The sequence below is a fragment of the Oryctolagus cuniculus genome, chromosome X, assembly GCF_051225735.1.
Source record: "Oryctolagus cuniculus isolate XC-2025 breed Fujian yellow rabbit chromosome X, ASM5122573v1, whole genome shotgun sequence".
Lineage (NCBI taxonomy): Eukaryota > Metazoa > Chordata > Mammalia > Lagomorpha > Leporidae > Oryctolagus > Oryctolagus cuniculus.
The window spans coordinates 60,632,833-60,656,329 of NC_142888.1; the positions used below are offsets into that span (position 1 = coordinate 60,632,833).

General features: G+C 41.5%; 1 long non-coding RNA gene across 1 annotated transcript in view; it reads left to right on the top strand.

Annotated features, from left to right (window-relative positions):
* The window catches only part of LOC138847577 (uncharacterized), a 42,248-nt gene that overhangs the window by 9,446 nt on the left and 9,305 nt on the right, over nucleotides 1–23,497 (top strand). Inside the window, exon 2 of the long non-coding RNA XR_016228245.1 lies at nucleotides 2,859–2,995. This is a non-coding gene — a long non-coding RNA (uncharacterized LOC138847577). The remainder of the gene's footprint in view (nucleotides 1–2,858; nucleotides 2,996–23,497) is intronic.

The following is a 23,497-nucleotide window of genomic DNA, read 5'->3' on the forward strand; positions in this document are numbered from 1 at the left end:
TAGATGTTAATTTTTTAAAAAAAATATTTAGTTATTTCAAAGAGTTAGATCTTCTATCTGCTGATTCACTCCCCAAGTGGCCACAATGGCCAGGGCTGAGCCAGGCTGAAGCCTTCATTCAGGTCTCCCACCTGGGTGGCAGAGGCCCAAACACTTGGGCCTCCTTGTGCTGTTTTTCCAGACCATTAGCAGAGAGCTGGATCAGAAGTGGAGCAGCTGGGACACAAACAGGTGCCAATATGGGGTTCTGGCATCACAGGTGTTAGCTTTACCTGCTACAGTCACAAGGCCGGCCCCTAAATGTTAATTTCTAAGGGCAAGACTTACATTTTCTTTATCAATACACCTTCCACAACTTGTAGTAGCATGGGAGGACCTCAGCACCAGCCTCTTAAGATAATTTTTTTTGAGATTTACATAATTTGACAGGCAGAGTTACACACAGAGAGACTGAACTCTCTGGTTCACTCTCTAAATGGCCACAATGGCCTCCAGCGGTAAAGCTGAAGCCAGGAGCCTGGAACTCCATCAGGGTCTCCCACGTGGATGACAAAGGCCCAAGTACTTGGGCCATCTTGGACCGCTTTCCCAGGCGTGTAAGCAGGGAGCTGGATCAGAAGGGGAGCAGCCAGTTCTCCAACTGGCACTCATATGGGATGTTGGCATTGTAGATGGTGGCTTAACCCATTGTGCCAACTCCATACTAAACATTATTGAAAAAGACCAACATATATTAAAAATATAATACACCCAATACTAATTAAAGGTGGAGACCAAGAAGAAAAAAAAATGCAGAAATGAAAGAGACAACAAGGATCAAAAACAAAGTTGGAAGGAAAACACATAGAATAGCACAAAACAAGATTAAAAAGGCAGAGGGATTAAGCCATTAGATGAAAAGAGAAAAAGAATAGGACTATTTATCAAAAGCTAGACTCTAGGAAGTGGACTTCCTTGTATTATCTCTTCATTTAATAAGTATGCACTTGCATGCTGTTCCTACTGAGTTCCACATAGTGTTCTAGGTACTAGTAATTAATTAGCTTTTAGCAGTTGCCATTTTGTGCAGGAAGGCAGGTAATGGGAAAAAAAAAAATAAGGAACTAGGAAAAAAATAGGATAGTAATAAATGATGTATAAAAATTAATAATGTGATATAGTAAAGATGAACTGGGACCCTAAATGTTAGTGATGGTCCCTCTGAGTAGGTCACATTTATGAGACATCTAAATGGCAAAAGGATCCAACAGTAGGACAAGCAGTGGGCCAGTCCAGGCAGAAGAAACAATTACTTCAAAGGAGATAAATTGGCACATCAGTTTGATATATTCTGATGGAAAAAAAGTCAGTGCTGAGATACAAGGGGTAAGGGAAAAAGTAGTTCAAATCAAAGTTGGAGAAGCAGGCAGAGGCTGATTATGGGGTCTGGGTAAATAATTTCTTGTTATTTCATAATGAAAGAAGACAACAAAGGGTTTACAAGGCCATGGTATTTACTTACACATCTCCTGGGAACATAATTCACCTAGTATTCCCTGTGAATGCTTTTCCCTGGACATGAAAGTGTGTTGGATAAAGGAGTCCAGAACACACCAAGGCAGCATAAAAATCATTTTGAGCCCAAGGCATGTGTGTTTCAGAAATCTCTTACCTGCCTAAAATCAGTCTCTCAAAAGAACACAAAAGAACTCAATTGTCATACATCCCTTCCCCGGAATCAGTGGGGGGTGGTGTGCAGACTGAGTCATCACTCGGGATAAGAAGTCTCTAAGCCACACCTAAACAGACAGCCACAAAACTCTGAGCTCCCATCTGCTCGCCTAAGGGCCCGTTTATCTTTCCTAAAAGTCAGTTGTTTTCCCATAAGTGCCTTTCTTTCTGCTCCCACCTTCCTCGTGCGTTAAGAAGTCATTTGTTTTCCTGTAAGTATCCTTCTCCCCCTCCACTTCCCCTATTAAGATGGTATAAAAGCCCTAGATTCTAAATGCTTTTTTGAGTCACATTTTTTCTGTGAACTCCCATGCAGAGTATATGATTGAATAGGTATTGTCTTGATCTTTTATCAGTCTAACTCCCAAGCCCTCAAGTTAAACCTAAGAGGGTAGAAGAAAAATTTTTTTCTTCTCAACACAAGTCTGCTAAGCTTAGGCATGACACTTGATTTATGACTGTGTTTTTTTTTTTTTACTTAAAATTTTCTCTTGCTGCTCTGTGGAGAAAGGCTTATAGAAGAAACAGACCAGTTAACAGGATGTTGTAGAGAGAAAAACATAATGACTTAGACTAGAGTGATCCCAGACCAAGAAGAAAGTAGAATTTTCAAATATATTTTGGATATAGAACTGACAGGATATCCTGATGCATTGGGTATGGAGAGTAATGAGAAGAAAAGAATTAAAGATGAATTCTTAGTTTTTTGGCTTGAACAATGGATAGAAACCTTAATGGGAAGAGAAATTGAAGCACTGCACATTTTGATATTTTGGACAACTTTTTACAGACTACAGAAAAATATCCCATTTTAATAAGACTTGTACATTATAACTTTGACAATTGGAAGCATTGTATCTTGAAGAACTTGATGTTTTTTTTTTTTAATTTCCTAATTCACAGAAAGGTACAGTAAGAGTTAAAATCAATAGTTTTGTTCTAATCATACTAAATATATCTAGTAGGTATTCGAGGAAAAAATGCCAGTTCTGGAACAGGTAATAGATAGGGGCTATCCTTCTAGACAGGGAATCCATAGCATATATAAAGCATTTAAAGCCTGGGAAACAGATGAGATTACAAAGGGAGAAAACATAGATGTGACATATCCATCAATTTTCATATTTCTTAACCTTCTCTAATTATAGAATAAAATCCTAGATGTAGAAGGAAGCCTAGAGGGCATCTCCATTCAACTCTGAAATGCTTGAATCGTCATCACAGCATCCCTGAGACGGAGTGATACTATCTTTGAGACTTTCACATTGCAAGGAGCTCACAACTGGTATGGCAGCCTATTCTAATTATTGAACTAGTAGAATTCTTAAGTTCTCTTCACTTTCAGGTTCTACATGTGTGGCACCAGATACTGCCTGGAATGTTGGATGAAATCAAAGGCTTTTGACTGGGTTTTAGCTCCTGTAGCCTGAATTAATGTTTGCATAAACTTATGGTCAGGGAGTAAGTGCTGTGGTACAGTAGGTTAGGCCACCATTTAGAATACCCACAATGCATATCAGTTCTGGGTTTGAATCCCAGCTACTGCATTTCTCATCCAGCTTCCTGATAATGTACTTCCTGGTAGGCAATAGGTGATGGCTCAAATAGTTGGTATTCCTGCCACCCACGTGAGACACCTTGAGTTCTCAGTTCTGGCCCAGTCCTGGCTGATGGAAGAAGAACAGAAGTTTTAGATTTATTTTAGTCCCCTGCCTATGTGAACCCAGACCCTGCTCTATGGGGATACTTCCCCCGTCATCCTTCTCAACCAGTGCAACTACATCCCTGCATTCCTGAGACACCTCCCTTGCTCTCTCCCGGGCCCTGCTCAGTCAGGATACCCTAGCTTGCTGAAGAAGAGACCTCTGACACCGCAGAAATGCTCTTTCCCTGCTATCATTTTTTTTAAAAAGATTTATTTATTTATTTGAAAGTCAGAGTTACACAGAGAAAGAAGGTGAGGAAGAGAGAGAGAGAGGTCTTCCATCCACTGGTTCACTCTCCAGATGGCCACAATGGCTGGAGCTGTGCCGATCTGAAGCCAGGAGCTAGGAGCTTCTTCTGGGGTACAGGGGCCCAAGGACTTGGGCCATCTTCTACTGCTTTCCCAGGCCACAGCAGAGAGCTGGATGGGAAGTGGAGCAGCCGGAATGCAAACTGGCATCCATATAGGATGCCAGCACTGCGGGCAGTGGCCCTACTAGCCCCTCCCCCTGCTAGCTTCTGCAAATACCAACCCCAGCGACTGAAGAAGTAGACCTCAGTCCTGGGCCCCCTGCCCCACTGAGATATTCTTGTCCTGCTCAACTTCAACCTCATCCAGCTCAACTTCCCCCTTGACCGTTGACCCCCCAGAGGAAAAAAGAAAAGCCCCCACAAGCCAGCTCAGCAGTACCCTCCCCTTTACAGCACTTAGTTGGCTTATATGATATAAACCCAGCCTGCAAATAAATTCTTGCTGTCTGCCACATGTTCGCCCTGTGTGCATGCCAGCTGTTAGCCCCTCTCAGGTTTATTTTTTCCCTTTATTAATAAATGTGTTCTGGCTGTGAATTTGTCTCGTGTCTCCTCTCTGTCCTGCTCTTATTTTCTTACCCCTGCCATTGTGGCTGTTTGGGGGGTGTTCCCGTAGATGAAAGACCTGTCTATATTACTAGGCCTTTAAAAAATACAAATAAACATTTACAAAAACCTCTCAGTAAATAATTAAGACTTTGGAAAGATACTGACTCACTGTGTCTTTTTATTAAAATCAAAGTTTACTTACTATTAATAGGGTTTTCCTATTAAGACTTTATTCAGGGGCCAGTATTGTGGTGAAATGGGTTAAGCTGCTGCTTATGATGTCAGCATAACATATCAGAGTGCCTGTTCCAGTCCTGGCTGCTCCACTTCCAATCTAACTCCCTTAATGCACCTGCAAAAGCAGTGGAGGACTGCCCAAAGTCCTTGGGCTCCTGCCACCATTGTGGCCATTTGGGAAGTGAACCAAGGGATGGACAATTTCTGTTTCTTTCCCTCTTCCCCTCCCTCCCTCTCTCTGTCACTTTGCCTTTCAAATAAATCTTAAAAAAAAAAAACTTGAGTCCATAAAAGTATTCTTGTATTCACTTAGTATATTTTAGAGCTGTGCTTTAGGATGAATCATACTGCCCAGCCTGGTATAAAGCACAACGTGGATAGGTAACAGTGTTCACTTTATTGCATAATGCCTTTTGGTATTGAGAGAATATACCGGCCTTAGAAATATCTAGCAAACTTGCTCTCTAGGTATTCAGATTGGGGAAGGAATTCATTTTATTTATTTATTTATTTTTTATTTGACATGCAGAGTTAGACAGTGAGAGAGAGAGACAGAGAGAAAGGTCTTCCTTTTCTGTTGGTTCACCCCACAGATGGCCACTATGGCTGGCGCTGCGCCAATCCAAAGCCAGGAGCCAGGTGATTCTTCCTGGTCTCCCATGCAGGTGCAGGGGCTCAAGCACTTGGGCCATCCTCCACTGCCCTCCTGGGCCACAGCAGAGAGCTGGCCTGGAAGAGGGGCAACCGGGACTAGAACCCGGCACCCATATGGGATGCTGGCACTGCAGGCGGAGGATTAACAAAGTGAGCCACGGCGCCGGTCCAGGAATTCATTTTATATAATTAAAATCATTCAGTGCAGGGCTTCTGGAGGCTGTCTCGGCAACTCCTGCTCTGAAATCAAACACATGACAAGAAATGACCCACACAGGGGTCTATGGCTGCCCAGACTGCCCTGTACAACTCCAAGGGTACCATTCTCATAAACTATGACAGGAGTGTTGACCCCAGAGTTTTGCAATGCAGCAGACCTGAACCCATAAAGTAATCAGTCTTTCTAAGCCCTAAATACAGGAAAAGACAGAAAAGTGGATAATAACTGGTAAAAAAGTTGAACTCTGCCTCAATTAAGGAAATGCTTTGCCTTGACATTTTTTATTTACTCCTCTCAGCTATCCTATAGGGTAGATGTTTTCTCAGTTTCACATGCAAGGTGAGAAACAGGTATCATATGACATTCCTACTGACAAATTGTTCACATTTGTGAGTGAAAAATTCCTTTCACAAATAATTACAGTGCAATGTATCTTTTCAAAATCTATTCATTTATTTTTGTGTGAATGCAGGGAGAGAGAGAGAGAGAGAGAGATGACAGAGACTGGAGATGGAGGTCTTCCATCTACTGGTTCATTCCCCAAATGCCCACAACTGTCAGGGCTGGACCAGGATGAATGAACCCAGAAAATGAGAGCTCAGTGTTGGCCTCCCACATAGGTGGCAGGGTCTCAAGTACCTGGGCATTAGAACCCAGGCATTCTGATATGGGATGCAGGTGTCTCAGGTGGTGTCTTTCCCCCTGCACCAAATGCCCACCGTGATGTATTTCCTTTCATCATAGCAGAAATTTCTAAATCATCTCTCTCACACATACTTAGTGAGTTCTTAGTTCTTATCAAAAGCACCCACATATTTATTACTTTCTTTCTCATCTCTCTACATTCAATGTCATTGCCACAGTTCTGCCTTTAAAAAAAATATTTATTTTATTTATTTGAAAGAGTTACAGAGAGAGGTAGAGCCAGAGAGAGAGAGACATCTTCCATCCCCTGGTTCGTTCCCCCAATGACCTCAATGGCCAGGGTTGAGCTGATCCGAAGCCAGGAGCCAGGAGTTTCTTCGAGGTCTCCCATGCGGATGCAGGGGCCCAAGGACCTGGGCCATCTTCTACTGCTTTCTCAGGCCATAGCAGAGAGCTGGATCAGAAGTGGAGCAGCTGGGACATGAACCAGCGCCCATATGGGATGCTGGTGCAGGCTGGGACTTTAACCTGCTGCGCCACAGCTGCAGCCCCTATTTTTGCCTTTTCTTAGTCCTTGTCTTATTGATGGTAGTGTAATTTTTTAGCATTCTAGTTCATTTCCTTGCCATTAATTTCTCTACCTGAATCTCATCTCATTACTCTCAATATGGTTGTTCAAATATCTGAATGTCAATTAAGTATGGTAGATCGACTACAGCATAAATCAGTGGTTTTCAAAGTGCAGTCTTCAAGAGCTAGGGGTTCCCCAAAGTATCTTGGAGAATCTTTGAAGTTGAAACTCTTACCTAGTACCACTGCCATGCTCAGTTATTGGCTAAGATCAGTCCAAAGAATACAAAGCATCAGGACAATATAGGTGGTAAATCGAGGGCCGGCAGCCGGAGAAAACAAGTAACTATGCTTAGAGCCAGCCATCTGAACAATGGATTTCCATGGTCACAACAATGGGAGAGGAAGAGTATGTATATGCTAGAGTCAGGAATAGGGAGCTTTCATGTTGTGATGATGGTGGTGGTGGTAAGTGAGCAATAGCCTTATCTTCTATAGAACGTAGTTAATACATCATCTACAGCACTGAAAACTCAAGGCTACCAGTATAAACATGCTACTATAAAATGTTAGCAGTACAAACCATTAAAAATATAGCTGAAAGTTTTTAAGTAGCCCTTCTAATGAATTTTTAAAAATATATCTATGGGGCCGGTGCTGTGGCTTAGCATGTAAAAGCTGCTGCCTGCAGTGCCCGGCATCCCATATGGACTACAGTTTGAGTCCTGGCTGCTCCACTTCTGATCCAGCTCTCTGCTATGGCCTGGGAAAGCAGTAGAAGATGGCCCAAGTCCTTGGGCTCCTGCACCTGCGTGGGAGACCAGAGGAGGTGTCGCTCCCCCTCTTCGTGGAGGAACGACACTAAACCCTGCCTAGGCTTTCTATCCGAGTCACGGCACCATTATGTCACTCCCCGTCTTCATGGAGGAACGACACAGGACCCTGCACTGTTCTTTCGTCTGCTCGGCCCTCCCCGGGTTTGCTGCTGGTTCTTCCCGGGTTGGCTACCGTCCCTCCACCTCCGTGGGGGGCAGGCCCCCTGCCACTTTCCCCACTTCCACAGGGGAGCGGCACACCGCCGGCCGGCTCTCTCGGGGGCTGCACAGGTGTTCCTTCAGATAGATGTTCCTCGGTGCATGTTGTCTCTCTCCTCCTTTATAGTCCTCTTCCACCAATCCCAACTCTGCTACCCACACGCCGAGTACGCTGCTCTCCTCCAATCAGGAGCAGGTCCTACAGTTTATTGGTTGAACTGGAGGCAGCTGTGTAGAAGCTGTTTCCTCCTCTCCCAGCGCCATATTGTGGGAGAGCAGATGCATAGAATAAGTCTTAATTCCAGTAACAGTCTAGTCCGAGTTGCTCCCAGTTGCTCCCCACAAGGAGGCTCCTGCCTCCTGGTTTCCCATCGGCCCATCCACTGTGGCCATTTGGGGAGTGAACCAGCAGATAGAAGACCTCTCTCTCTCTGTAACTCTGCCTTTCAAATAATGAGTAAATAAATTTATATATATATATGTATGTATCTATGCCTTAGGTATGAAATAAATGAAGCATGTATGTGACTGATGAGCTCTCAATGTTTCAGTGACTCTCCATCACTTGCTGGATAAAATCTAAACTTCTTGAAGGTGGTAAATGGGCATCTAGCCCCTGCCTCTCTTTTGAGCCATCATCACTCTCCATCCTCCTGTGACCTAAACACATGCCACTCTGAAATGTCCTAACCATCAAATCACACTCCCCTGGCCCCCAAGCAATAGTATCATTTTGTATATATGAGATTTTTTTAAAGATTTTATTTATTTATTTGAGAGGTAGAGTTACAGGCAGTGAAAGGGAGAGACAGAGAGAGGTCTTCCGTCTGCTGGTTCACTCCCCAAATGGCCACAATGGCTGGAGCTGTGCCCATCTGAAGCCAGGAGCCAGGTGCTTCTTCCTGGTCTCCAACGTGGGTGAAGGGGCCCAAGCACTTGGGCCATCTTCTACTGCTTTCCCAGGTCACAGCAGAGAGCTGGATTGGAAGAGGAGCAACCGGGACTAGAACCGGCACCCATATGGGATGTTGGCACCGCAGGCGGAAGATTAACTTACTGCACCAAGGCACCGGCCCCTATATGAGATTTTAATCTTGGTATTCAACTTAAAATATTTTTGTAGTTAACCATTAAACTCTTTGATAAACTGCAAACAAAACAAGGTTGCATATTAGCCTTTCAATATAGGAATGTGTAGTTTTAATTTTCAATCAAATCTGATATCATATTCTTTGCTTTGGTGCTGTACATCTTATACATCTTACATCTTATCTCTTCCCTGAACACCTGCTGGTGAAACTTATTTACACTTATATCAAATGTTGACCTTGAGGAATGGGAGCATTTATGTTCCAAAAAAGATCACAGTATGACTTAGCCACATAATTACAGTTACCATTTTAGAAAATGATGGATATTATACTATATGGGTCAAATGAACACAATCTTCCAAACAGCCTTATTTCAGATATTTTTAACCTATTTTTGGATGCATCAAAAAGTTGAATCTTTGATTTCAGTGTTTTCTTTTAGAACATTCAGATAACAAAATAAAATGAGGTCATTCATCTCAAATAGTCGTTCAGACTGATGCCTTTGGAATGTTACTTGAAAGCTCGTCACTATCTGAAAGAATCATAATCTGCTTTATGAAATGCTAATGTGGTATTCGTTTTTATAGAACTCAATTATTTGCTGATACCTTCTTCTTCACACTGCCAAAGCCATTTCCAGTATTCTCTAATTTTGTTCATTTAATAACACTATATGCAGTAACAACTCACATCCAGTTCGTTTACTTTGTAGGGAAGTTCAAACTTGCCCTCTGAAGGTTCCATATTTGAGTCTACTGAAATATCTTGGCAATAGACTAACAGGAGAAAGGCCTGTTATCAACTTATTTGATCATAGTTTTATGTGACACAGGAGCCTTCTGAAAAATCCAAAGATCCCAGGTGAACTATTCACCAGTATGCTTAGGTTTGAGGAAGCATGGACAGCTGTATAGAAATGATTGGACAAACAGGGATTAATCTTACAGTGATAGACTGAGGGGAGGGAGACTCAGCAAGGCCTCTCTGTTCAGACTTTTCTTGAACTCTCTATGCAGCATTCCTTTCATTTGAAGGAGACAGTACCCTCTCTAGAATGGGAATTTAAAGGCCTACATCAAACAAGGTAGGTCAGAGAACCGCTTTGTGTCGAACTCTTAACACAGTAAGACGAGGGAAAGTGAGAGTAATATTTTTAGGTGTTACGGTTGGCTTGAGGAAAGAGGGTCTGGCTTGGATGACCTTCCTTGGGAAAGAGGAATGCTAGTTTCTGTGACTCGACTCCTGGGAGAATGAAGGTAAGAGATAGGAGGGAAGGAGAAGCTCAAAGAAAAATTGTGCTTCGGAGGCTGCTTCTGAGCCCCAACAACTTAAACTGAACTGCAGAGACACGCTGTTTCTTCCGCTCTGTTTCAGCACACTCGAATTTCTGGTATTATTCAAAATCTATGGATCTGCCTACTTTGAACTAAAGGAATACAGTGTATTAAATCTACACTCTTGAAAAGGAAAAAACATTACCCTGTGGTGTGCCTGTTTTCTTCATAATGTATCCATTTAAATGCAGATGACCCAAGATAATAAAAAAATGCCTTTACCCAGATGGGTCATATATATGATAATGATAGAATGATTAAGATATTGCAACTTGTGCCTCATTGTGTCAAGCTTTTTTTTTCCCCAAAACCTATTATCTTTGTCTTTGGTGCTTCATTTACATTAAAACTAGTAGTTGAAAAGGGTTTTTATCTGATTTACAGTTTAATAGAATAAAGAAGAACTGAGCATCAGCTTAGTAGTTGTGGCTACAACTCTAACAATGGATAGAATGTAACCACAAATCCTATACTGCCTCCTACTATGTGTACAAGATCACCAAACTGCAAGATGAAGGCTTCTAGGAAGTATGACTATAAAAGAATAATGAGGGGCCCGCACCGCGGCTCACTAGGCTAATCCTCCGCCTGTGGCGCCGGCACCCCGGGTTCTAGTCCCGGTCGGGGTGCCAGATCCAGGCCAGCTCTCTGCTGTGGCCCGGGAAGGCAGTGGAGGATGGCCCCAGTGCTTGGGCCCTGCACCCGCATGGGAGAACAGGAGGAAGCACCTGGCTCCTGGCTTTGGATCGGCGCAGCGCGCTGGCCGTAGCAGCCATTTGGGGGGTGAACCAATGAAAAAGGAAGACCTTTCTCTCTCTCTCTCTCTCTCTCTCTCTCTGTCTAACTCTGCCTGTCAAAAAAAAAAAAAATAATAATAATAATGAGGATCAGTCACTGAGAAGAACCATTGATGCGATGTTGGAACAGCAGCAGTGTTGTCTGATACCCTTTTGTAGCACACGGTAATTTTTGGAAGTAAATATAATTTTTTAGTTCATGCCTTTTTCATTTGGTTATTCTTCTAAAAGCAAAAGCTACTCTTATTATTAAATGGTGGATATTTTCATCTATATCAATCAAAAACTATCAGCATATATAAATCAAATTGCTCTTTCATGTGTTACAGTCGAATTAGAGTTGAATTGCTCTTGCCACCCCAAAAACGCTCCAAGAGACCTTCTCTCATGTAATTAACAAAGGGTAAAGTTTATTGATGTTCCGACATGTCGGGGCCCCCGTCCCAGTACAGGCGAGCGGCCTCGAATAGTCTTGGGTTGGGGTTTTTATACACGTTTAAACAAAGAAAATCAATCATTGCATAGAGCAGACAGTGGTATAGAGTAAACAATTGATACAAGTTAAGTGATTTTACAACCAGTTGATTTATGAATACAGGGAGTGATACCTAGGAATGCAGCCGAATGGCGATAAGGGACACATGGTGGAGTCAGGGGTCCAGGAGGCAGAGATATATGGTGACTTCTTCTATCTCACTTAGGTGAAACTGAGGTTACGCTCACATTGGGGTAATTTACTGACTAATGGCTATGCAGAGCAAGTCTAACAAGGTCAGGAAAGTTCACCAGAGGAGGTTGGGGGGGAAGCGGCTTTTAACTTTTTAACCCTTCACATGTAGACGAGTTAGGAACCTAGCTATGATACCAACAGATAGCTGCCACTGGGGGAGACCCTTATCGATAATTCAAGAATAATAACGTTCATATGCCTACTAAGAAGAGGAAGTTCACCTTTCAAGGATGTTTCCATAGAAAAAATAGAACTCAGAGTAAATGTTAATCATTTTGAACAATTGTCCTCAAGTTTTTTCTTTTTAATATTCATTTATTTATTTGGAAGGAAAAGTGGGGTGGGGTGGGGGGAGACAAAGATCTTTCATTTGCTGGTTTACTCCCCAAGTGGTTGCAACAGGCAGGGCAGGGCCAGGCTGAAGCCAGGAGCCTGAAACTCCATCCTGGTTTCCCAAGTACTTGGACCGTCCTTTGATGCCTTCCAAGATGCATTAGCAGGGCACTGGATTGGAAGCTGTGCAGCTGAGACTCCAACTGGCACTCTTATATAGGATGCTAGTGTCACAAGCAATAGTCAACCTGCTGTGCCACAATACTGGCCTCATGTTTCCTCATGTTTTAAATGTTCTCTGGAATTGATGCTAATGACTTGTGGCTTTTTGTGTTACTTGTATCTTCGGTTTTTACTATTGGTCAAATAAATCCATCTGGAGGTTAGTTCTTTCCCTCAGTAAAACAATGTTCTATCCTGTTTTTGTATCTGTTTTAAGATTATTAAAGCGGGACCGGTGCTATGGTGCAGTGGGTTAAAGCCCCAGCCTGCAGTGCTGGCATCCCATATGGGCATTGGTTCAAGTCCTGTCTGTTCCACTTCTGATCCAGCTCTCTGCTATAGCCTGGAAAGCAGTAGAAGATGGCCCAAGTCCTTGGGCCCCTGTACCCACGTGGGAGACCCAGAAGAAGCTCCTGGCTCCTGGCTTCAGATCAGCTCATCTCTGGCCATTGCGGTCTTTTGGGGATTGAACCAGCGGAATGGAAGTTCTCTCTCTCTCTCTCTCTCTCTCTCTCTCTTTCTCTCTCTGTGACTCTGTCTTTCAGATAAATAGTTAGTTTAAAAAAAGATCATTAAAATTAATTAGTATTAGATTACGTTTGCTTCTATATTCTCTGTTTTTCTACAGCATCTTATGTTTATGGTACAAATTGTATATAAATGAAAAAATGCATTTCAAAATTACCTTTTAGGGCTAACATGAAAGAGTTTTCTGAGGTGATGGAGTTGCTATATAAAGACCCCAAACTGTGTTCGCTCACATGACATGCAGAAAACCTATCACTGACACTGGGGTGATGGAAGTATTAATTGCCAAGTGCAGAGAAAAGAGTTAGGCAGCTATCGCTTAATTCCCAGGCTTCCTGAATGCTTACGGGTGAAGGTTCTTTTAGATTGAAGTCAGGGCTGACAGGTGCACGTCCAGTTCATGTCCACATTCCTGGTTGGTTGGCGGTACTCACGGTCTTCTTTTGATTGGTTGGTGATACCATGTTCTTTAGGGAATTTTAATGGTGGCAAAGTGGGCACCAGTCAGTCTAGAGGCTACGTGGAGGTGGTAGTTACCTTTTGCCCAGGGTCTGTGGTTTCTGAGAAAGAAGCCTCTTGAGACAAGACTGAACATCAGGATGTGATCTATTGGAGAAACAAATGACCCCATAGTCCAGTTAGAACCTTGTAAGCCCAGTTATACCACTCCTTCAATTCAGTGAGTTCATTTTAGTAAATGGTTGGTATGCTATCAAAAAAGACAGTGCAAAGGTACTTGGAGGGAGGGCGATTAGGAGCTTAGGACCTAATCAAATCCAACATCTGTTTTCAAAGTGCTGTAATAGGGTATTGATTTCAAAGATGGTACTGTTCTTATTATAGAACACCCTCAAAATGTGTTGGACTATTGCTATAAAACCCTCAAAACTGGGTCCATTCACTTGAAATGTAGAAAGGCAATTGCTGACACTGGGGTGGTAGAAGAAATTAGGTTTTTACTGCAAAGCATAGAGCAAGAAGCCAGCAAGTATTCCTTACTTTCTGGGCTCTCCTGGGGGTTAGGGGTAAAGCTTCTTAGAGATTGAAGCAGGGGCTGAGAGGTTCATGTTTAGCCAGCGTTCAAGCTCCTGACTGGTTTCTTGTGTACATGGCTTTCCTTAGATAGGTCTGTGATAGCATTTTCTTCAGGGAACTTTGACAATGGTAAAGTGGGCAGTCTAGGGGCTATGTGCAGGTGGTAGTTACTTTTGGCTCAGGGCCTGGGGGTGCCTGGAAAAGAAACCCCTTAAGACAAGACCAAACATCAAGATGGTATCTATGGGGGAGATAAATGACTTCATGAGTCTTGTGCTCAGGGAACCTGTAGGCCCCTCTCAATTCAGTGCTTGATTTGCCATCAGGACAGCAGGGTGAGGAAGCTTTGAGCTAAGGCAGGGAGCCTGAGAGACTGTGAGAGTCTAGGACCTGAAGATGTCAACTCTCTGCATCCAAGGCATTTGTATAGGGGCTCCCTTTCATTCTGTATCCATCCTGATTGTGAAAATTTATAGATAGGGAGCAGAGAGGGTGGGATTGGTAGATGGAAACTAAGAAGCATCAGGGTTGGGGGAATTCTGGCTCAAAGTGCCCAACAGGGTTCTTGCTGAAGGCAGGCCAGGTGATCAGATGTCACAGGAGGACAATAAGCACTTGAAACCTAATCAGATACACAGGGAGGGGGGTTCTGGGTAAACTGATTTAGCAGGATCCTTGCCAAAATTACATAATGCAGACAGAGAAGCCCAGATGTGAAGACCTAGTTGGGAGGACGATTCAGAAGGGCCTGACTAAAGTTTGGTCAAGGTGAAACTGTCAATATCAATAAAAGATCAATATTAATTGTGATAATTTTTTTAAGGATAAAATTTCCTTTTTTTTTAACTTTTATTTAATGAATATAAATTTCCAAAGTACGGCTTATGGATTACAATGGCTTCCCCCCCATAACGTCCCTCCCACCCACAACCCTCCCCTTTCCCACTCCCTCTCCCCTTCCATTCACATCAAGATTCATTTTTGATTCTCTTTATATACAGAAGATCAGTTTAGCATACATTAACTAAAGATTTCAACAGTTTGCTCCCACACAGAAACATAAAGTGAAAAATAATAGATGATTTTTTAAATGATGATGAAATCAGATCAGACCTATTGTCATGTTTAATCCCAGCGAGAGTCAAGTTGGGAATTGCTAATTTCTTTTTTTTTTTTTAACAGAAGATCAGTTTAGTATACATTAAGTAAAGATTTCAACAGTTTGCACCCCCATAGAAACACAAAGTGAAATATACTGTTTGAGTACTCGTTATAGCATTAAGCCTCAATGTACAGCACATTAAGGACAGAGATCCTATATGAGGAATAAGTGCACAGTGACTCCTGTTGTTGACTTTACAAATTGACACTCCTGTTTATGGCATCAGTAATCTCCCTATGCACCAGTCATGAGTTTCCAAGGCTATGGAAGCCCCTTGAGTTCTCTGACTCTTATCTTGTTTAGACAAGGTCATAGTCAAAGTGGAGGTTCTCTCCTCCCTTCAGAGAAAGGTACCTCCTTCTTTGAAGACCTGTTCCCTGTTCTTTCCACTGGGATCTCACTCACAGAGATCTTTCATTTAGGTGTGTGTTTGTTTGTTTGTTTGTTTTTTCTTTTTTTTTTTTTTTTTTGCCAGAGTGTCTTGGCTTTCCATGCCTGAAATACTCTCATGGGCTTTTCAGCCAGATCAGAATGCCTTTAGGGCTGATTCTGAGGCCAGAGTGCTGTTTAGGACATCCGCCATTCTATGAGTCTGCTGAGTATCTCGCTTCCCATGTTGGATCACTCTCCCCTTTATTTATTCTATCGGTTAGTATTAGCAGGTACTAGACTTGTTTATGTGCTCCCTTTGACTCTTAGTCCTTTCATTATGATCAATTGTGAACTGAAATTGATCACTTGGACTAGTGAGATGGCATTGGTACATGCCACCTTGATGGGATTAAATTGGAGTCCCCTGGTATGTTTCTATCATTTGGGGCAAGTCAGCTTGAGCCTGTCCCAGATTGTACATCTCTTCCCTCTCTTATCCCCACTCTTATGTTTAACAGGGATCACATTTCAGTTAAATTTCAACACTTAAGAATAACTGTGTATTAATTACAGAATTAAACCAGTCATATTAAGTAGAACAGACAAAAAAAAAACTACTAAGAGGGATAATGTATTAAGTTTTGAAAAACCTGTTTTATAACCCATTTTCATTTTTGAAGGAATATAAATACAACTTACTCCCCTGAATCTGTAGGAAATTGAGTATTTAGGTTAATTTAATATTCTCACATTTAGCAGTAGCTAGATAACTCATCTATAGCCAATTTCTACTGGTCTCAGCATTTCTTAGGAAAACTTAGCTTAATTTTGGTTTTGGCAAATTATATTATCAGGTAATATCTCTGTTACTCTTTTCCTAAGAAAATAGCCAGGATAAGTGGTGACTTAAATTGTCTTCATCTCTGTAATTGCAACTATACTATATGTGTACATGTATAAGTATATATGCACATATGTATGCAGCCACTCTAATAATTTATATTATCTAAAATATTCAGATAACAAAAATAAAGAATATTATCTGAAAATGAGTAAAATAATTTTTATCTCAAAATAATTTAAAAAATGAATTTGAATATTAAAATAGCTTAATTGATTTATCAGTAACCAAATGTAAAACATCACTGCCTTTTCTCTATTTCATCAATTATCAATGGAAATGGTAATTGAAGGGGCCAGCATTGTGGTTTAGTGGGTTAAGCCACTGCCTGTGATGCTGGCATCCCACATTGGTGCCAGTTCAAGCACTGGCTGCTCCACTTCTAATACAACTTAATGCTAATGTGCCTAGGAAAGCAGCAGAAAATGGCCCAAGTCCTTGATTTCCTGCATTCATATGGGAGACCTAGAAAGAACTCCTGGCTTTGGCCTGGCCCAGCCCTGGCCATTTGCAGAGTGAACTAGCTGGTGGAAGATTCTTTCTCTCTCTCTTTCTCTCTCTCTCTCTTTCTCTCACTCTCTCTGCAACTCTGCCTTTCAAATAAATAAAATTTTTTTTAATTATTCTTAATTCATTTAAGTGCAACTTTTTTTTTTTTAAAGATTTATTTATTAATTTGAAAGGCAGAGTTACAAAGAGGCAGAGGCAGAGAAGAGAGAGGTCTTCCATCTGTTGGTTCACTCCCCAAGTGGCCACAGAGGCCAAAGCTGGGCCTCTTGATCCAAAGCCAGGAGATAGGAGCCAGAAGCCAGGAGTTTTCTCCAGGTCTCCCATGTGGGTGCAGGGGCCCAAGCACTTGTGCCATCCTCTAATGCTTTCCCAGGCCATAGCAGAGATCTGGATCGGAAGTGGAGCAGCCAGGCCTCGAACCGGCAACCATATGAGATGCCAGCACTGCTGGCGACGGCTTTATTTGCTTGTTACGCCACAGCGCCGGCCCCTTAAAAAAGAAATTTAATTGAGAAAATAGCACATTGGCATTAAGAACTAAATTTAACTGATTAGGTGTAAGTATCATCTTAAAGAGAAATATAGGGGCTGGCGCTGTGGCGTAGTGGGTAAAGCCACTGCCTGCAGTGACGGAATCCCATGTGGGCGCCTGCTTGAGTCCTGGCTGCTCCACTTCTGATCCAGCTTTCTGCTATGGCCTGAAAAAGCAGTAGAAGATGGCCCAAGTCCCTGAGCTTCTGCACCCACATGGGAGACCAGGAAGAAGCTCCTGGCTCCCGGCTTCATATTGGCCCAGCTCTGGCCATTGCAGCCATTTGGGAAGTGAACCAGGGGATGAAAGACCCCTCCCCCTCCCCCTCCCCCCCTTTCCCCTCCCCTCCTCTCTCGTCCCCTCCCCTCTCGTCCCCTCCCCTCCCCTCCCCTCCCCTCCCCTCCCCAATTGTCATCAGGATTTCATTCCTCTTGCTTCCTTCTCTTTGTTATGGGGTTTTCAAGGACACCAGTCTCATAGCTCTATAGTTCCAGAAACAGCAAGGAGAGATTTTCAGCAGCAAGTTCAGTTTGTAAAATGAATGGAAATTTGACCCACCTTAATAGATTTCCTAGGGGCTGGCACCATAGCTCACTTGGTTAATCCTCCGTCTGCGGCGCTGGCATCTCATATAGGCACCGGATCTAGTCCCGGTTGCTCCTCTCCAGTCCAGCTTTCTGCTGTGGCCCGGGAGTGCAGTGGAGGATGGCCCAAGTCCTTGGGCCCTGCACCCACATGGGAGACCAAGAGAAGCACCTGGCTTCGGCATACTGCCAGCCGTAGCAGCCATTTGGGGGGTGAACCAATGGAAGAAAGACCTTTCTCTCTGTCTCTCTCTCTCTCTCACTGTCTAACTCTGTCAAATAAATAAATAAATAAAAATAGATTTCCTCATGAAGTTTTACTGAGCCAGAATGGCAAAGTTACATAAAGCAATGGAAAATTCCACTCAAATGGAAAGTCTACCAAAAGGATGAAGTAAAATACACATGGCTACTAGGAGGATTGTGGTAAGCTAGATAACCCCCCAGTTTCTGATTATTGTATACAGAGAAGTTGCATATTATGAGTATGTAAATGCTTCAAAATCAATACTTTAATGCAATTTCATCAGATATTTGTGGCAGTAAGAAAAGGATTTAAAACATGATCCTATAGCGCATTTGGAAGAATATACAATGTGAACTTTTGTATCATAAGAGCAGATCATTACTTTTTCAATTCTAGGACATGAGAGCAACTAATATATGACAAATGCCACGGCTGAATTTAGCAAAGATAAATGCTTCTATGCAGTGTGATGCCATACATGAATTTCTACCCACAAATAAAAATGAGCCCCTCGTCTTATAGAGGAAACAAAAATGAACTCCAGATGTACTGAAAATAAAAATGTAACATTTTTTAAGTCTTGCAAAAAGAAACTGAAAGATTACATATAAAATTAAAGGATTATGGAGACTCTCCTATCCAAGATAAGACTCCAGGAGATAATAAAATTAAAGGGATATTTGTTTGATTAAAAAAAAAGACACCATAGTTTTCTTCTCAGATAATTTACTCCTCAGCTGTCTCTCTATTTTGGTCTGTAAACTCTGATTAGCCTGGAGGTATTGGCTACTCAGACTGTGTGAATTTTTCAGAGCCAAAGACAGACCTGGAGTGGGGAAGTTAACAAGTTATACGGTGAATAGCCCAGATTCTATAAAACAGAGTTAATCACTCATCTCAACAGGCAATTCTTCAGGTTTGGGTTTCACCTTCAAACCCTCAGGAGATAATTATAATCCACCACTTCCCTTGGAGACTGGGAGGGGCAAAGCAGAGGCTGGTAAGTGCACACCTGTTTCTTGCAACCCTTCACCTCAGCAAGGTTTTTTTTTCACCCTGCTCTGATGTTAGCTCTGTAATCAGAATCATCTGATAGGCTTAGTATAAACAGTTTACAGAGTACCACTACCAGAGTTTCTGGTCTACTAAATCCGTGGTGAGGTCCCCAAATTTCCATTTCCAATAATTTTCCAGGTGACCCTGATGTTGCTTCTCTGGACCCACATTTTGAGAAATATCACTGGATTTTATACTTTTTTATTTATTTTTATTTTTTAATTTATTTGACAGGTAGACTTACAGACAGAAAGGTCTTCCATTGATTCACTCCCCAAATTGCCTCCACGGCTGGCGTTGCACTGATCCGATCTGAAGCCAGGAGCCAGGTGCTTCTTCCTGGTCTCCCACGCGGGTGCAGGGGCCCAAGCACTTGGGCCATCCTCCACTGCCTTCTCGGGCCACAGCAGAGAGCTGGACTGGAAGAGGGGCAACCAGGACCAGAACCGGTGCCCATATGGGATGCCAGCGCCGCAGGCGGAGGATTAACCAAGTGAGCCACGGCGCCAGCCCCCTGGATTTTATACTTTTAAAGCTGCTGGCTATAGACAAAGCCCTCCTTCCTACAGGTAAGGTAAAACAAGCTTCTGTCAGCCCAGGGACTTTCCTCTTTGTTGTTGCTGATTATCTCATTTCAGATTCTGTCTACAGTTCACCACCAGTGTTGATTTTTTTGTGGAGGGAACCAGGAGCTCAGGCTAAGATACTTTTTTGTCAGATATCAAAACCGCCCTAGAGAGATAAAAGCTTAATTCTATAATGTAAAAGTACTTCTTAAAAATTAACAAGAAAATATTGAAAAGGCTCAACAGAAAGAGAAATGTATAAGCATACCCTTTTCACATGAGCAAATCAAAATGTTAAACATTCACATGGAAAGTGCTGAAGAAGTCAAAGAACTACAAATTGAAGTGATAATACATAATTCCATTACCTCCTTCCAAGATAAAATAGTAAAAATAACATCATAGTATTGAGCATTTGCCTTAGCAGTTAAAGAACAGTTTGGGGGGGCAGCGCCGTGGGATAGCAGTTAGAACTGCTGCTGGTGACACCGGCATCCCATATGACTGCCCGTTCCTGTCCCCTCTGTTCCACTTCGGATCCAGCTTGCTGCTAATGGCCTAGGAGAAGCAGTGGAAGATGGCCCAAGTGTTTGGACTCCTGCCATTCACGTGAGAGACCTAGATGAAACTCCTAGCTTCTGCCTGGCCCAGTCCCAGCCTTGGCAGCCATCTGGGAAGTAAACAAGTGGATAGAAGATATGTCTTTCTCCCTGTCTCTCCCTCTCTGTAACTCTGACTTTCAAATAAATCTTTAAAAAAAAAAAAAAAAAAGGACACAGCTTGGGACACCTGTATCTTATAGAAGAATGCCTGGGTTGAAGTTCTGGTTCTACTCTTGATTCCAGCTACCTGGTGTTTTTTTTTTTTTTTTTTTTTTTTACAGGCAATGTGTACAGTGAGAGAGAGAGAGAGAGAAAGGTCTTCCTTTTCCGTTGGTTCACCCCCCAATGGCCACTGCGGCCAGCGCACCGCACTGATCTGAAGCCAGGAGCCAGGTGCTTCTCCTAGTCTCCCATGTGGGTGCAGGGCCCAAGCACTTGGGCCATCCTCCAAGGCACTCCCAGGCCACAGCAGAGAGCTGGACTGGAAGAGGAAGCAACAGTGAAAACTAATATAGTTGGGTCCTTGCCACCCATGTGGGGCATCTGCCTGTGAGTTCTTGGTTCCTGCCTTTGGGTTGGTCCAACTCCAGCTGTTGTGGACACTGAGAGAGTGAACCAGTGGAATAAGGTATCTTCCCCTCACTTGCTCTCTCTGCCTTTCAAAAAAAATAAAATTTAAAAATAAATAAATAAACTAGTAATGCATTTATCATTGGCAGAGATGTAGGACTCTCTGAATTTTAATATCTTGTTAAAAATTTGAAGTTAGGTACCAATCTGTAAGAGCATATATACAAAGATATTTATTGCAGTATTGTTTTTGGGAGCCAAGAACTAAAATAAAATGACTATATTTCCAAGATAAAGCATGTAAAATAAAATTAGGGAGTAAAAAAAGCTTAGATATATAGAGACCAAATAGATTCTGATTGCTTTATACTTCTTAATTAAAACAATTCATCTAATTTTTAAGTTCATATAGAATTTATTGAGTTTATAGTATTCGTTGCTACTTTTCTTCAAAACTGGTTTATGAAACAGGCTTCATTGTACATACTGAATTCTTAGTTCTCACATCTGATAGATACCCCCAGCCTCACTAATGTGGACTTTCTAACCATATAAATAAAAGTAAACAAAGATATTTTGAAAAATTTTAGAAATCAAAATTTTATGTTTTATGTCAGAGGTCACTGTGAACTAAAACCTCAAAGAAGGAAATGAATAAAGTTTAAATATTATATATCTCTATTGGTCATTTGTATAGTAAAATCAAGAAACTGGACATTGATGAGATCAACTTGAACGATGTTACATACATATGATAAAGTCATAGAGCTTGAAATGTAATTGATCAAAAATAAGTACATTCATAGGAAAAAGGAAATGTAATTGATCAGAATTAGGAACTGTTGAATCTAAATTGAGTGCTATGGGTGTTTCCAATAATTCCAGAAAATGTGATAGCATTATTTATACAAATGAAAGGATTGTATAATTAGCTAAATCACTTCTTAAACATTTATTTAAGCTTTACTTAAATCATTAGATACAAACACCATGATGTTTATCCAGGGATTGTTCCTCCTCTTTAATTCTGTTATGGAAATGGCGAGATTTCTCTTACCTTTTTCCCCCTCAGTCATTAAATACAGAAAGAAAAACTTGCCTGAGAAGACAATTCTCTGAAGTCACAAACATTACTGAAGACACTGTAGGACTGAGACTTCAGCATAAAAAAATATAGTCATGAATTCAATTTTACTAGTTAAGTGTACCTGCAAAATTCCCTAGGCTGAAAATGGACATCTGAATTTTCCAATGATTTCTGTTCTTTAAACAAAAGCAGCATGTAGCGGTAATTGCATTATTATAGAAAAAGTCATCTAAACTGAGTCATTAAATAGTAGTAACTATTGCTTGGTTGCATTTAGCTTCCTATGAAAAGATACAATTTGAATTAAAAAAAAGGAAATTATAAACAATTATCAATCAACTTCTGATGATACCAAATTCATGCTTTCCATAGAAGAGAAAGGCAACTCCAATTCTAAACCTAGATAATTATGTTGATTAACTTTGTCATTCAGTTGATCTAGAAGGAAGAACATTCTGAATTATATATAATTGTATGAGTTAAATGTGATTGTTATGCCTCTGTATCTACCTCTCCTCACAGTGAGTGAATTGGTTACTTTTAATGACCTTTAAATAAATAAGACAACTAGAAAGAGTTGAAACTTTTCAACCAACCTCATAGTCAGTTCCCAAGTGTCTGTCCATCAGAGAAATTGAGAAAATTGAGGCAGCCTCTTCAGGGATAAAGAATGTTCACCATCTGGCTTGTGACTTGAGGCTTTGGAATCAATTCTAATAAATTGCATTTACAGTTAACTAACCATTTCAGAAAGAATTGAATTTTACCTGTCCTTCAATTGCCTTTTACTTATCAACCTACTTTGATCTAAAGTGAATATGTGTTGAAGAATATACAATGTTTCTAACTTTCATCTCTCAATTGCCTCACCTATAGATGGGATAATAGTAGCTAACACTACAATATCTATGTAAAAAACGTAACACTGGGTCTAGTACGGAGTAAGCATTCAGTAAATGCTGGAATATTGTTGTACATTACAGTGTAGCACAGCAAGGCAGTTAAAGGACATCCAAGGTTCTTCCCCAGCATTTAACGGACATCCAAGATTGTTCCCTTAAGCCAGAAAGGCTCGTCCTGGGATCAGATCCAATTAAAATAGTCAATAGTGGCTGTCGTTTAAATCAGAATGGGAAATACCTAGAACACTTGCCACTGCTAGCCACCTTCCCAATCATCTGAATGTGCATAGAGCGCTTTGCTATTCAGCACAGACAGGATCTCCAACTCTTCTCTCAACTTAGTATGCCACTATTTGGAGGTGCAACACAAAATGAAATTATTCTTCAACTCCTGCTTAAATGATGCCATGGTAATATGGAAAGTGAAACCCACAAAAAGGAAGACAGCTAGCTAGCAAATATTAATGAGCTATTAATAATGAATACTAATGATGAATTAATAATGGATCCATTACAAGAGTCTTCTCACACACTCTAATGTAAATGTTTTAAAGCCTATGGGGAGGAGAAAGCTTAAGATCGAACAAAAGGAGGATAAAGAGAAGACAAAAAAGAAATAGCAGATTAGCAAGAAGTGTAAAAGAAAAGCCAGAAAAAATTTCTTGGAATAGAATGTCAGTCTTCTGTGATATTCTAGG